This window comes from Microcebus murinus, unplaced genomic scaffold (genome assembly GCF_040939455.1).
Source record: "Microcebus murinus isolate Inina unplaced genomic scaffold, M.murinus_Inina_mat1.0 scaf019_hap2_Mmur4.0, whole genome shotgun sequence".
In the NCBI taxonomy this organism is placed as follows: Eukaryota; Metazoa; Chordata; class Mammalia; order Primates; family Cheirogaleidae; genus Microcebus; species Microcebus murinus.
The window spans coordinates 122,297-134,778 of record NW_027438965.1 but is presented as its reverse complement, the minus strand read 5'-3'; the positions used below and the strand labels follow the sequence as shown (position 1 = coordinate 134,778).

General features: G+C 63.7%; 3 non-coding genes across 3 annotated transcripts; all 3 read left to right on the top strand.

Moving 5' to 3' along the window:
- The first annotated feature begins 2,622 nt into the window (after window positions 1-2,622).
- On the top strand, window positions 2,623-2,741 carry LOC142867687 (5S ribosomal RNA). The gene has a single exon (XR_012917043.1). It is a non-coding gene; the product is annotated as a 5S ribosomal RNA (ribosomal RNA).
- Window positions 2,742-6,271: 3,530 nt separating this feature from the next.
- On the top strand, window positions 6,272-6,390 carry LOC142867684 (5S ribosomal RNA). Its single transcript, XR_012917041.1, has one exon. It is a non-coding gene; the product is annotated as a 5S ribosomal RNA (ribosomal RNA).
- Window positions 6,391-9,916: 3,526 nt separating this feature from the next.
- LOC142867730 (5S ribosomal RNA) lies at window positions 9,917-10,035 on the top strand. The gene has a single exon (XR_012917087.1). It is a non-coding gene; the product is annotated as a 5S ribosomal RNA (ribosomal RNA).
- The last annotated feature ends 2,447 nt before the right edge of the window (window positions 10,036-12,482 follow it).

The window sequence follows — 12,482 nt, the reverse complement described above, 5'->3', positions numbered from 1 at the left end:
GAACGGGTTCCAGCTCTGGCCAGGAGAACCACGAGAGGTGCCCTCTCACCGCTGCTCCTCCTAGCTGAATAGCACTCCGTGGTGTCCACGCGCCACATTTCATTTACGCACTCGTGGGTCGATGGGCACTCGGGTCGCTTCCAGGTCTTTGCGATTGTGACTTGTGCCCTGACTCTAACCCTAACCCTTACCCAGCCCGTCTCCTCCTCGGCCCCTGCCTGACTGACTCCTTCCCGCCCGGCCTGTCACCTGTCACCGTCCTCTGCCCCTGCCTGACACGCTCCTCCCCGCCCGGGCCGTCACCGTCCTCGGCCCCTGCCTGACGGGGCTCCTCCGTCGCCTGGGCCTTCCAAGGGCTTGGTGTGGACGCTGGTTCCAGGACGCCCTCCCAGGAACCCGGTAGCAGGGCGGCCGCAGCGTCTCGCGCCACCCAACCGTCCGCCGGCCGGCGGCCGGCGCTAAGTGGCCTGCGGGGGACGTGCCCCCACTGTGGGGCGGGCGCCCAGCCTGGTGTCTTCTCTGAGGCCCCGTGGCTGCTTTTCCCCCCCGCAAGGGGAGAGCCGCGGAGGTGGGGACCGCCTCCTCGTGGGGACGTACACCCAGCTCTCCACGTCGGATTCCGGGGCTCTCTGTCCTGCCAGAAGGCCCAGCTGGCCTGCGGGTCCTTAGAGTGGCAAAAACATCCGAAAACTGAGATTGAGGGTCCGGTGGTTGTCTGCACTTTTGTGCTGGGCACCCCAGGGAGGCCCGGGGGCTGGCTGGACAACGCGGTCTGCTGGGCACGGGGGGGGGTTTGGAGGAGCAACTGATGCCCTTTGCACTTTGGGTAGCAAGTGTCTGAGGTGTCTCTGAGCCCTGCGCCATGTCGGGGGGTGGGGTGGGGGGGTGGGAGGTCGGGGGGGGTGGAGGAGCAGGAGGAGGAGGAGGAGGAGGTGGGAAGGGCCGTGGCCTGCAGTCGTGTTCCCGGGGTGGCTTCTTCCACAGGCTGCTTGGCCTGGGCTCCCTGCACCTGGGCCTTTGGAGGACTGGCCCTGTGCTTGCCAACGCTTCCCCTGCAGGGACCCAGAGCTGGGAGGTTGCATCTCTCAGCCCTGGGTCGGGCAGAGCCCCAGCGGGCCATGCCCACAACCTCTCTCAGCACGGGTCCCCCAGAAGGCTCCTTTGGGACCAGGATTCTCTTGCGGGTGACTCTTTAAGGTCTGGCCCCTGGATGGAGGGGCACCAGGAGTAGAGGAGCAGGAAGGGGAAGGGGGTGGCCATGCGAGGGGACACTTTCAGGCCAAGTCCCAGCTTCAGCCTGATCCTCCTGGGAACCCCGGGGTGTACGTCACACCTCCTGGTTGTCCCGCTCTGAGACAAGGGCTCTGAGACAAGGAGCCGGGCTTCGCATTCCCCCAGCAGCCAGTCGTGGGCTGAGGACACCTGGGGCGTTGGGAACTCCCTGGCTTCTCCTTGGCTTAACATCTGGAGCTGCTTGTGAATCGTGCCGCCACACACACCCGAGTGCAGGTGTCTTCTGCACAGACTGCGGGCCTCGCTCTTCTGAATGCCGCTAGCTCGCCACCCACCCACGGGTGAACCTGGTCAGGGTACTTTCTCTCGGGGGCAGACTCTGATCCTGGCGGGCTACCGGTGTTTCTGTTTGCTCGTTTCTTTCTTCCATTTCGGGAAAGGCTTCCTTACTGGGTGTGGAAATCTCCTATGCCTTTCCTCGCCTATTCTGTCAGCTTTAAAATTCTCTTTCAGTTGCCACCCTCACAGATGGATTAGGAAACTCTTTCCGGTGCACTCATTAGTGAAATGACCTCAATGAAGCTGGAATCCAATATCTAATCGCCGATTTTTAGCGAGTCCACACGCCAGGGTGGTCGGGGTCCAATGCAGCCCCGGCCAGGCCCAGGCCCCTTGGACTGGGCCACAGGAGGACACAGAGGAGGGTCCCGGCCCCCACGGTCGCGTTGCCGGCAGTTCTCCAAGGGCTTGGGCGTTTTCCAGAGGTAGGAGATGGAGGGGACTGATTTCTTCAGCGCCCCACAAACCACGCCACCCCACCCATGGGACACATCCCTAGAGAGAGAGAGAGACGCCCCATACACTCGCTCCCCTCCCCCATGCGCTGTGCCCCAGCCCGGGCCCGGGGGAATAGGCGGCAGCCCACCCACAGGGTGGGGGGCGCAGCTGAAAGGGGTTGTCGGGGATGGCGGACCCTGCCTGGGGTCAAAGGGCGGGCGACCCGCGCGTGCGCAATCGGCGGCGGCGGCGGCGGCGGCCACGAGCTGGGGGTGGGCCAGGCGAGGAGAGGAAGGGGGCTGGAAGGTCTCCACCTTGGCGAGTCCAGCCGTGGAGGCGCATCTTGTGTGAGTGTGAGTGAGTGAGTGTGAGTGTGAGTGTGTGTGTGTGTGTGTGTGTGTGTGTGTGTATAGAGAGACAGCCCCCCACCCCGGCCCGCCGCTCCCTGCCCGCCCCGCCCCGCCCCGCCTGTCACCCCCGTCCCTCGGAGCCCGCCGGACCCGGCCGGTGAACTCAACAGGCCCGGCCCGGTGCGGGTCAGCGCCGGCGCGGGGCCTGGGGCGGGGGGAGGAGGCGGCGGGGAAGCGCAGAGAGGCTCGGCTTCTTGAGCGGGGCAGGGGCCACACCACCCTGAACGCGCCCGATCTCGTCTGGTCTCGGAAGCTAAGCAGGGTCGGGCCTGGTTAGTACTTGGATGGGAGACCGCCTGGGAATACCGGGTGCCGTAGGCTTCTTCTTTTTTTTTTTTTTGTTTTGCCTCTTGTTCTGTCCCCTTTCTGGGAGCGAGTCGGCGGCCCGGGGTGGGGGTCACCCCCACCCTCAGCGCCCGCCGCGGTGCCTGGCGCCCCAGCCCGCACCGTGGGGCCTCCTCTTGTCCCAAGCCGCGACACCGCCGTCACGCGGCAGCATGCGTGGCTTCTGGACTGTCAGGTCTCAGACCAAAGGTCTGCTCTGTGGGAACCGACACGCTGGAGGAAACCTTGAGAGTCTGAGAGGGGAGGGAGTTCCAGAAGAAGGCCAGGATGTCATTTTGAGGGAGTATGTGACCAGAACTCGTCCCGTTGCTTTTGGGGTTCTATGGGCTACACGTAGGAATCTTTGGTGGTGGCACCTGATGTTGGGGGATCCGGAGTCACACCCAGACCTGCTCCACAGGCCTCCTTTTACTTTTCTCTTCGGATTCATTATGTTTAAAAAGTGTCTCTTATCTCTATGATTGCATTTTCTTTTCTCTCTCTTTTCAAGCAGATGATGGGAGTCCAAGTATTAAGGTGACATGTGTTGCCCGTGCCCCCCTCCCCCCTGTGTTCTTATTCATTTACCTCTGATGTTGTTCCAGCGTATTGTGGGGGTACCAATGTTAAGGTCGGGTACGTTGCCCTCTCCCAGCCTCCCCCCTCGGGTCAGAGCCTCAAGTGCGCCCATCCCCCAGTCGGTGCGCACCCACCCCGTTCCTAATGGAGGTGTATGCCCATCCCCTCCCCCCACCCGCCCGACACCCACCCGATGAAGGTGATTCCTCTGTGTCCACTTAGGTGTCCATCGGTTCGTACCCATTTGCTGGTGAGCGCGAGCACGTGGTGCTCGTGTGTCCATTCTTGGGCTACCTGGCTTACTGGAACGGGTTCCAGCTCTGGCCAGGAGAACCACGAGAGGTGCCCTCTCACCGCTGCTCCTCCTAGCTGAATAGCACTCCGTGGTGTCCACGCGCCACATTTCATTTACGCACTCGTGGGTCGATGGGCACTCGGGTCGCTTCCAGGTCTTTGCGATTGTGACTTGTGCCCTGACTCTAACCCTAACCCTTACCCAGCCCGTCTCCTCCTCGGCCCCTGCCTGACTGACTCCTTCCCGCCCGGCCTGTCACCTGTCACCGTCCTCTGCCCCTGCCTGACACGCTCCTCCCCACCCGGGCCGTCACCGTCCTCGGCCCCTGCCTGACGGGGCTCCTCCGTCGCCTGGGCCTTCCAAGGGCTTGGTGTGGACGCTGGTTCCAGGACGCCCTCCCAGGAACCCGGTAGCAGGGCGGCCGCAGCGTCTCGCGCCACCCAACCGTCCGCCGGCCGGCGGCCGGCGCTAAGTGGCCTGCGGGGGACGTGCCCCCACTGTGGGGCGGGCGCCCAGCCTGGTGTCTTCTCTGAGGCCCCGTGGCTGCTTTTCCCCCCCGCAAGGGGAGAGCCGCGGAGGTGGGGACCGCCTCCTCGTGGGGACGTACACCCAGCTCTCCACGTCGGATTCCGGGGCTCTCTGTCCTGCCAGAAGGCCCAGCTGGCCTGCGGGTCCTTAGAGTGGCAAAAACATCCGAAAACTGAGATTGAGGGTCCGGTGGTTGTCTGCACTTTTGTGCTGGGCACCCCAGGGAGGCCCGGGGGCTGGCTGGACAACGCGGTCTGCTGGGCACGGGGGGGGGTTTGGAGGAGCAACTGATGCCCTTTGCACTTTGGGTAGCAAGTGTCTGAGGTGTCTCTGAGCCCTGCGCCATGTCGGGGGGTGGGGTGGGGGGGTGGGAGGTCGGGGGGGGTGGAGGAGCAGGAGGAGGAGGAGGAGGAGGTGGGAAGGGGCGTGGCCTGCAGTCGTGTTCCCGGGGTGGCTTCTTCCACAGGCTGCTTGGCCTGGGCTCCCTGCACCTGGGCCTTTGGAGGACTGGCCCTGTGCTTGCCAACGCTTCCCCTGCAGGGACCCAGAGCTGGGAGGTTGCATCTCTCAGCCCTGGGTCGGGCAGAGCCCCAGCGGGCCATGCCCACAACCTCTCTCAGCACGGGTCCCCCAGAAGGCTCCTTTGGGACCAGGATTCTCTTGCGGGTGACTCTTTAAGGTCTGGCCCCTGGATGGAGGGGCACCAGGAGTAGAGGAGCAGGAAGGGGAAGGGGGTGGCCATGCGAGGGGACACTTTCAGGCCAAGTCCCAGCTTCAGCCTGATCCTCCTGGGAACCCCGGGGTGTACGTCACACCTCCTGGTTGTCCCGCTCTGAGACAAGGGCTCTGAGACAAGGAGCCGGGCTTCGCATTCCCCCAGCAGCCAGTCGTGGGCTGAGGACACCTGGGGCGTTGGGAACTCCCTGGCTTCTCCTTGGCTTAACATCTGGAGCTGCTTGTGAATCGTGCCGCCACACACACCCGAGTGCAGGTGTCTTCTGCACAGACTGCGGGCCTCGCTCTTCTGAATGCCGCTAGCTCGCCACCCACCCACGGGTGAACCTGGTCAGGGTACTTTCTCTCGGGGGCAGACTCTGATCCTGGCGGGCTACCGGTGTTTCTGTTTGCTCGTTTCTTTCTTCCATTTCGGGAAAGGCTTCCTTACTGGGTGTGGAAATCTCCTATGCCTTTCCTCGCCTATTCTGTCAGCTTTAAAATTCTCTTTCAGTTGCCACCCTCACAGATGGATTAGGAAACTCTTTCCGGTGCACTCATTAGTGAAATGACCTCAATGAAGCTGGAATCCAATATCTAATCGCCGATTTTTAGCGAGTCCACACGCCAGGGTGGTCGGGGTCCAATGCAGCCCCGGCCAGGCCCAGGCCCCTTGGACTGGGCCACAGGAGGACACAGAGGAGGGTCCCGGCCCCCACGGTCGCGTTGCCGGCAGTTCTCCAAGGGCTTGGGCGTTTTCCAGAGGTAGGAGATGGAGGGGACTGATTTCTTCAGCGCCCCACAAACCACGCCACCCCACCCATGGGACACATCCCTAGAGAGAGAGAGAGACGCCCCATACACTCGCTCCCCTCCCCCATGCGCTGTGCCCCAGCCCGGGCCCGGGGGAATAGGCGGCAGCCCACCCACAGGGTGGGGGGCGCAGCTGAAAGGGGTTGTCGGGGATGGCGGACCCTGCCTGGGGTCAAAGGGCGGGCGACCCGCGCGTGCGCAATCGGCGGCGGCGGCGGCGGCGGCCACGAGCTGGGGGTGGGCCAGGCGAGGAGAGGAAGGGGGCTGGAAGGTCTCCACCTTGGCGAGTCCAGCCGTGGAGGCGCATCTTGTGTGAGTGTGAGTGAGTGAGTGTGAGTGTGAGTGTGTGTGTGTGTGTGTGTGTGTGTGTGTGTGTATAGAGAGACAGCCCCCCACCCCGGCCCGCCGCTCCCTGCCCGCCCCGCCCCGCCCCGCCTGTCACCCCCGTCCCTCGGAGCCCGCCGGACCCGGCCGGTGAACTCAACAGGCCCGGCCCGGTGCGGTTCAGCGCCGGCGCGGGGCCTGGGGCGGGGGGAGGAGGCGGCGGGGAAGCGCAGAGAGGCTCGGCTTCTTGAGCGGGGCAGGGGCGCCCTCCGCCGTCTAGGGCCACACCACCCTGAACGCGCCCGATCTCGTCTGGTCTCGGAAGCTAAGCAGGGTCGGGCATGGTTAGTACTTGGATGGGAGACCGCCTGGGAATACCGGGTGCCGTAGGCTTCTTCTTTTTTTTTTTTTTGTTTTGCCTCTTGTTCTGTCCCCTTTCTGGGAGCGAGTCGGCGGCCCGGGGTGGGGTCACCCCCACCCTCAGCGCCCGCCGCGGTGCCTGGCGCCCCAGCCCGCACCGTGGGGCCTCCTCTTGTCCCAAGCCGCGACACCGCCGTCACGCGGCAGCATGCGTGGCTTCTGGACTGTCAGGTCTCAGACCAAAGGTCTGCTCTGTGGGAACCGACACGCTGGAGGAAACCTTGAGAGTCTGAGAGGGGAGGGAGTTCCAGAAGAAGGCCAGGATGTCATTTTGAGGGAGTATGTGACCAGAACTCGTCCCGTTGCTTTTGGGGTTCTATGGGCTACACGTAGGAATCTTTGGTGGTGGCACCTGATGTTGGGGGATCCGGAGTCACACCCAGACCTGCTCCACAGGCCTCCTTTTACTTTTCTCTTCGGATTCATTATGTTTAAAAAGTGTCTCTTATCTCTATGATTGCATTTTCTTTTCTCTCTCTTTTCAAGCAGATGATGGGAGTCCAAGTATTAAGGTGACATGTGTTGCCCGTGCCCCCCTCCCCCCTGTGTTCTTATTCATTTACCTCTGATGTTGTTCCAGCGTATTGTGGGGGTACCAATGTTAAGGTCGGGTACGTTGCCCTCTCCCAGCCTCCCCCCTCGGGTCAGAGCCTCAAGTGCGCCCATCCCCCAGTCGGTGCGCACCCACCCCGTTCCTAATGGAGGTGTATGCCCATCCCCTCCCCCCACCCGCCCGACACCCACCCGATGAAGGTGATTCCTCTGTGTCCACTTAGGTGTCCATCGGTTCGTACCCATTTGCTGGTGAGCGCGAGCACGTGGTGCTCGTGTGTCCATTCTTGGGCTACCTGGCTTACTGGAACGGGTTCCAGCTCTGGCCAGGAGAACCACGAGAGGTGCCCTCTCACCGCTGCTCCTCCTAGCTGAATAGCACTCCGTGGTGTCCACGCGCCACATTTCATTTACGCACTCGTGGGTCGATGGGCACTCGGGTCGCTTCCAGGTCTTTGCGATTGTGACTTGTGCCCTGACTCTAACCCTAACCCTTACCCAGCCCGTCTCCTCCTCGGCCCCTGCCTGACTGACTCCTTCCCGCCCGGCCTGTCACCTGTCACCGTCCTCTGCCCCTGCCTGACACGCTCCTCCCCGCCCGGGCCGTCACCGTCCTCGGCCCCTGCCTGACGGGGCTCCTCCGTCGCCTGGGCCTTCCAAGGGCTTGGTGTGGACGCTGGTTCCAGGACGCCCTCCCAGGAACCCGGTAGCAGGGCGGCCGCAGCGTCTCGCGCCACCCAACCGTCCGCCGGCCGGCGGCCGGCGCTAAGTGGCCTGCGGGGGACGTGCCCCCACTGTGGGGCGGGCGCCCAGCCTGGTGTCTTCTCTGAGGCCCCGTGGCTGCTTTTCCCCCCCGCAAGGGGAGAGCCGCGGAGGTGGGGACCGCCTCCTCGTGGGGACGTACACCCAGCTCTCCACGTCGGATTCCGGGGCTCTCTGTCCTGCCAGAAGGCCCAGCTGGCCTGCGGGTCCTTAGAGTGGCAAAAACATCCGAAAACTGAGATTGAGGGTCCGGTGGTTGTCTGCACTTTTGTGCTGGGCACCCCAGGGAGGCCCGGGGGCTGGCTGGACAACGCGGTCTGCTGGGCAGGGGGGGGGTTTGGAGGAGCAACTGATGCCCTTTGCACTTTGGGTAGCAAGTGTCTGAGGTGTCTCTGAGCCCTGCGCCATGTCGGGGGGTGGGGTGGGGGGGTGGGAGGTCGGGGGGGGTGGAGGAGCAGGAGGAGGAGGAGGAGGAGGTGGGAAGGGCCGTGGCCTGCAGTCGTGTTCCCGGGGTGGCTTCTTCCACAGGCTGCTTGGCCTGGGCTCCCTGCACCTGGGCCTTTGGAGGACTGGCCCTGTGCTTGCCAACGCTTCCCCTGCAGGGACCCAGAGCTGGGAGGTTGCATCTCTCAGCCCTGGGTCGGGCAGAGCCCCAGCGGGCCATGCCCACAACCTCTCTCAGCACGGGTCCCCCAGAAGGCTCCTTTGGGACCAGGATTCTCTTGCGGGTGACTCTTTAAGGTCTGGCCCCTGGATGGAGGGGCACCAGGAGTAGAGGAGCAGGAAGGGGAAGGGGGTGGCCATGCGAGGGGACACTTTCAGGCCAAGTCCCAGCTTCAGCCTGATCCTCCTGGGAACCCCGGGGTGTACGTCACACCTCCTGGTTGTCCCGCTCTGAGACAAGGGCTCTGAGACAAGGAGCCGGGCTTCGCATTCCCCCAGCAGCCAGTCGTGGGCTGAGGACACCTGGGGCGTTGGGAACTCCCTGGCTTCTCCTTGGCTTAACATCTGGAGCTGCTTGTGAATCGTGCCGCCACACACACCCGAGTGCAGGTGTCTTCTGCACAGACTGCGGGCCTCGCTCTTCTGAATGCCGCTAGCTCGCCACCCACCCACGGGTGAACCTGGTCAGGGTACTTTCTCTCGGGGGCAGACTCTGATCCTGGCGGGCTACCGGTGTTTCTGTTTGCTCGTTTCTTTCTTCCATTTCGGGAAAGGCTTCCTTACTGGGTGTGGAAATCTCCTATGCCTTTCCTCGCCTATTCTGTCAGCTTTAAAATTCTCTTTCAGTTGCCACCCTCACAGATGGATTAGGAAACTCTTTCCGGTGCACTCATTAGTGAAATGACCTCAATGAAGCTGGAATCCAATATCTAATCGCCGATTTTTAGCGAGTCCACACGCCAGGGTGGTCGGGGTCCAATGCAGCCCCGGCCAGGCCCAGGCCCCTTGGACTGGGCCACAGGAGGACACAGAGGAGGGTCCCGGCCCCCACGGTCGCGTTGCCGGCAGTTCTCCAAGGGCTTGGGCGTTTTCCAGAGGTAGGAGATGGAGGGGACTGATTTCTTCAGCGCCCCACAAACCACGCCACCCCACCCATGGGACACATCCCTAGAGAGAGAGAGAGACGCCCCATACACTCGCTCCCCTCCCCCATGCGCTGTGCCCCAGCCCGGGCCCGGGGGAATAGGCGGCAGCCCACCCACAGGGTGGGGGGCGCAGCTGAAAGGGGTTGTCGGGGATGGCGGACCCTGCCTGGGGTCAAAGGGCGGGCGACCCGCGCGTGCGCAATCGGCGGCGGCGGCGGCGGCGGCCACGAGCTGGGGGTGGGCCAGGCGAGGAGAGGAAGGGGGCTGGAAGGTCTCCACCTTGGCGAGTCCAGCCGTGGAGGCGCATCTTGTGTGAGTGTGAGTGAGTGAGTGTGAGTGTGAGTGTGTGTGTGTGTGTGTGTGTGTGTGTGTGTATAGAGAGACAGCCCCCCACCCCGGCCCGCCGCTCCCTGCCCGCCCCGCCCCGCCCCGCCTGTCACCCCCGTCCCTCGGAGCCCGCCGGACCCGGCCGGTGAACTCAACAGGCCCGGCCCGGTGCGGGTCAGCGCCGGCGCGGGGCCTGGGGCGGGGGGAGGAGGCGGCGGGGAAGCGCAGAGAGGCTCGGCTTCTTGAGCGGGGCAGGGGCGCCCTCCGCCGTCTAGGGCCACACCACCCTGAACGCGCCCGATCTCGTCTGGTCTCGGAAGCTAAGCAGGGTCGGGCCTGGTTAGTACTTGGATGGGAGACCGCCTGGGAATACCGGGTGCCGTAGGCTTCTTCTTTTTTTTTTTTTTGTTTTGCCTCTTGTTCTGTCCCCTTTCTGGGAGCGAGTCGGCGGCCCGGGGTGGGGTCACCCCCACCCTCAGCGCCCGCCGCGGTGCCTGGCGCCCCAGCCCGCACCGTGGGGCCTCCTCTTGTCCCAAGCCGCGACACCGCCGTCACGCGGCAGCATGCGTGGCTTCTGGACTGTCAGGTCTCAGACCAAAGGTCTGCTCTGTGGGAACCGACACGCTGGAGGAAACCTTGAGAGTCTGAGAGGGGAGGGAGTTCCAGAAGAAGGCCAGGATGTCATTTTGAGGGAGTATGTGACCAGAACTCGTCCCGTTGCTTTTGGGGTTCTATGGGCTACACGTAGGAATCTTTGGTGGTGGCACCTGATGTTGGGGGATCCGGAGTCACACCCAGACCTGCTCCACAGGCCTCCTTTTACTTTTCTCTTCGGATTCATTATGTTTAAAAAGTGTCTCTTATCTCTATGATTGCATTTTCTTTTCTCTCTCTTTTCAAGCAGATGATGGGAGTCCAAGTATTAAGGTGACATGTGTTGCCCGTGCCCCCCTCCCCCCTGTGTTCTTATTCATTTACCTCTGATGTTGTTCCAGCGTATTGTGGGGGTACCAATGTTAAGGTCGGGTACGTTGCCCTCTCCCAGCCTCCCCCCTCGGGTCAGAGCCTCAAGTGCGCCCATCCCCCAGTCGGTGCGCACCCACCCCGTTCCTAATGGAGGTGTATGCCCATCCCCTCCCCCCACCCGCCCGACACCCACCCGATGAAGGTGATTCCTCTGTGTCCACTTAGGTGTCCATCGGTTCGTACCCATTTGCTGGTGAGCGCGAGCACGTGGTGCTCGTGTGTCCATTCTTGGGCTACCTGGCTTACTGGAACGGGTTCCAGCTCTGGCCAGGAGAACCACGAGAGGTGCCCTCTCACCGCTGCTCCTCCTAGCTGAATAGCACTCCGTGGTGTCCACGCGCCACATTTCATTTACGCACTCGTGGGTCGATGGGCACTCGGGTCGCTTCCAGGTCTTTGCGATTGTGACTTGTGCCCTGACTCTAACCCTAACCCTTACCCAGCCCGTCTCCTCCTCGGCCCCTGCCTGACTGACTCCTTCCCGCCCGGCCTGTCACCTGTCACCGTCCTCTGCCCCTGCCTGACACGCTCCTCCCCACCCGGGCCGTCACCGTCCTCGGCCCCTGCCTGACGGGGCTCCTCCGTCGCCTGGGCCTTCCAAGGGCTTGGTGTGGACGCTGGTTCCAGGACGCCCTCCCAGGAACCCGGTAGCAGGGCGGCCGCAGCGTCTCGCGCCACCCAACCGTCCGCCGGCCGGCGGCCGGCGCTAAGTGGCCTGCGGGGGACGTGCCCCCACTGTGGGGCGGGCGCCCAGCCTGGTGTCTTCTCTGAGGCCCCGTGGCTGCTTTTCCCCCCCGCAAGGGGAGAGCCGCGGAGGTGGGGACCGCCTCCTCGTGGGGACGTACACCCAGCTCTCCACGTCGGATTCCGGGGCTCTCTGTCCTGCCAGAAGGCCCAGCTGGCCTGCGGGTCCTTAGAGTGGCAAAAACATCCGAAAACTGAGATTGAGGGTCCGGTGGTTGTCTGCACTTTTGTGCTGGGCACCCCAGGGAGGCCCGGGGGCTGGCTGGACAACGCGGTCTGCTGGGCACGGGGGGGGGTTTGGAGGAGCAACTGATGCCCTTTGCACTTTGGGTAGCAAGTGTCTGAGGTGTCTCTGAGCCCTGCGCCATGTCGGGGGGTGGGGTGGGGGGGTGGGAGGTCGGGGGGGGTGGAGGAGCAGGAGGAGGAGGAGGAGGAGGTGGGAAGGGGCGTGGCCTGCAGTCGTGTTCCCGGGGTGGCTTCTTCCACAGGCTGCTTGGCCTGGGCTCCCTGCACCTGGGCCTTTGGAGGACTGGCCCTGTGCTTGCCAACGCTTCCCCTGCAGGGACCCAGAGCTGGGAGGTTGCATCTCTCAGCCCTGGGTCGGGCAGAGCCCCAGCGGGCCATGCCCACAACCTCTCTCAGCACGGGTCCCCCAGAAGGCTCCTTTGGGACCAGGATTCTCTTGCGGGTGACTCTTTAAGGTCTGGCCCCTGGATGGAGGGGCACCAGGAGTAGAGGAGCAGGAAGGGGAAGGGGGTGGCCATGCGAGGGGACACTTTCAGGCCAAGTCCCAGCTTCAGCCTGATCCTCCTGGGAACCCCGGGGTGTACGTCACACCTCCTGGTTGTCCCGCTCTGAGACAAGGGCTCTGAGACAAGGAGCCGGGCTTCGCATTCCCCCAGCAGCCAGTCGTGGGCTGAGGACACCTGGGGCGTTGGGAACTCCCTGGCTTCTCCTTGGCTTAACATCTGGAGCTGCTTGTGAATCGTGCCGCCACACACACCCGAGTGCAGGTGTCTTCTGCACAGACTGCGGGCCTCGCTCTTCTGAATGCCGCTAGCTCGC